The sequence below is a fragment of the Phocoena phocoena genome, chromosome 2 (genome assembly GCF_963924675.1).
Source record: "Phocoena phocoena chromosome 2, mPhoPho1.1, whole genome shotgun sequence".
Lineage (NCBI taxonomy): Eukaryota > Metazoa > Chordata > Mammalia > Artiodactyla > Phocoenidae > Phocoena > Phocoena phocoena.
Window position 1 is genome coordinate 135329471 of NC_089220.1, and position 2960 is coordinate 135332430.

Below are 2960 nucleotides of genomic sequence, written 5' to 3' on the forward strand. Positions count from 1 at the left end.
CCATGGGGTAATTATACAGTCAGTGTTGTTTTGTGATCAGGGGGAGTGTCAGTCAACCAGAGAGGAAATGTTCACCTCCGCGTCTAGCTAGTTTCAGGGGGACCAATAGTTTGGGCAATCACTTCTGAGACAAAGAACAGGAGGTTGGAGGGACTGTGTCTGGCCTCATCACAGGTAATTAGGGGGGTGTCTGTGAGTCTTATGAGGAGTCATGGGAGAGAGTGGACCGCAAGTCTTATCTAAGTCACATGGGGAAGGTGGTCCTTTGTGGTAAGCTGTTTCCCAGAATGCAAAAGGATAGGCGGACTTTGGAACACGTGGGTTTGGGGGGGTTTCTTCACCATCTTTGTTTTTTGGAAGAACAGGGCTCGGGTAAATTTCAAATTGTCAAATTCTCCCAGTGACCTTGCCTGATGGGTGTTATCAGACTAATTTTATAACAGGCTTGGTAGGATTGAATAAGACCCCCTAGATCTCTTCTCAGAAGTGCTGGGAAATCACTCTAACTGGGAAGAAGTAGGGGTGGGAAAACTTAGGTCTCAAGACACCAGTGGTCCGAGGGACTCTTTTCTCTCTGCTTCTGAGGAGAGGGTGCTGGGGCGGGGAAAGTTCTGTGTGGTTTTGGAGATGGGGAGGGGAGGGTGTTATTAGGAGCAGACTATGAAAGAGGGAATTTGCAGAAATGATGGCTTAGGTTGACTTATCTGCACATTTGTTTGAATTCTCCATTGACTTCACACTCTGTAGTCTTTTCCTTCATTAGCAAATAATTTTACCGAGAAGTGGAATGAAGTTTCTGTGCAAGGAATCATTTCTTGCCAAAGGAGCTGTTAAAAATTAATAAACAGAAACCTCAATTAAAACAGAGTCAGGAGAGCAGAGCGGGGAGCTCTCAGGCTCTGCGAAGAAGAAAGAACTCACTCTTCTTGCCTGCAGGAGCACAGCCAATGAGAGACAGTCACAACTTAGTAAATGAAAAGCCACAGACTCTGTTTACAGCCTTCCCACTTCCTTTTCCCTCTATAAAAGAGTTCTCCTCTCTGTTTTTGCTGGGGACTTGCATGTGGCTCACCATGGTTGCAGACCCTGAACTGCAATTCTTTGATGATCCTAAATAAACCCATTTTTGCTGGAGAAATTACTGGCAGTCTATTTGTTTTACGTCAATGGGGCATAAAATCTCTGAATCTTTAATCAGACTTGAGAGAGTCTGGACTTGAGGGAGGATTCAAAGTAGGTTAGAAAGAAGCTTATAAAGGCCATTTGTCAACAGGCATCAGACACCTTGGAAATCTGCACATCCTTCCACGCTTTCATTTCTAGGAATTTATCTGAAGGAATGAATCAGATAATGTTCAAAAATGTTTGTAGTGAGGGAACTACCCCAGCATTGTTTATACTAATGAAGAATTAGAAGTCCAATAACAGTTTGCTAAATAAATTATAGAAACATCAACATAATAAAAATAAATGACCATTAAAAAGAGAGCATGGACGTATATTTGTTTATGCAGTGTATTGTTTATGTGTACCTCAGGTGAAAACTAGGCCTTGTGTGGAGCACAGCCACCTGGGTTAGGTGATTCTGATTCTATGGGGTTCTTCACCTTTCATGGCCTTTGGGCTATTTTGTATCTCCACAACTTATAGCAATGCAAATAATTCTCTATAGACCATGCAACTAAATTCTGTCTGGTGGAGGTTCATTTGTCTAGCTCCTCCCCAGTGGAAGAAGCCACTTTTGTGTTCATTTGTAAATCCATTTCAGTATTCCTCATCTATAAATGTCTCTGCTATCTTGACTCCTTTGTTATAACCTCTTAATTGTCCCCTCGTTAATAACGAATTAAATAAAAATTTTAACATGTGTTCATTTTATATCTGTAGGAGAGTCATAATTTCATCTTTAAAAAATTATCCTTTAACCATTGAAAGGTACTTGTGATCATTATTAAATAATAAAAACAAGTTACAAATAGTGTATCTTATATCATTCAAAGAAAAATGGCATGTTTTAATTGATGCACAGAAATAAAAAGTTCAGTGCAGTACACACCAAAATGTAGGAGTGTTTATCTCAGGATGGGTTCATGGATGAATTTAATTGTCTTCATGCTCATCTTATTTCTTAGGCCTAACACGTATTATTGTGAATAAAAGTATTTAAACACCAAAGAAGCATTAATCAAAACTGGGACATACCAGCCTTTCTAACCGAATTCCCGTGGGATTCAGATCTCCCCTTCTCCCAATCTGGCAAGTCTAAAGTCAGGAGGTAACTTTTCTGGCATAACCCTGCTTCCCTTCTAGGGGAGGATAAGGTGGCTGACATTTAAGAAGCCCCAAGGAACATTTAGGGCTGGGGCTCCCTGCTGGGCTACACGCCCAGAGGCTCTGGGTTAGTCTGTTGGGTGGGGACGTGGGGTAGAGGCTTCTGAAGATAATATTTGAGACGTTTAGGCTGTGACTATGCAAAAAAGAAAATCTGAGGAAACTACTGGTTTGTACAGAGTGGCTTTGAAAGATTATGATTGAAATATACCGAGGGATTGATAATTTATGCCTACATCTCCGGTGGCGAGGGTACCAGATAGTCTCAGAAAGTGTTTCCATTAGAGGGAGCTGTGGATGGTTTGAGCTGAGGAAGGGTTCAAGGTTAACACTCCCCACCCCCTTCCCCAGTTCCACAGGAAGAAGCTGGTGGGCAGATCTGCGTGGGGTGGGCAGTCTCCTTGAAGATGCTGGGTGAGATCGCCGGAAGCCACCACGAGGTGCTATCTCAGCCCAGGGGACACAGCTACTCTGAGTCCCTTTGCTGGAAAGGGGTGGGGTAGGGAGGAAAGTTGTCCCCCGAAAAGCTGCTCTCCCCTCGGAAAACCAGGAATTCCCTGGGCAGTCTCTACCAGGAGTGAAATGTAGATCCTTTGCACTTCAACTCCTGTTCTATTTTCAGACTGATT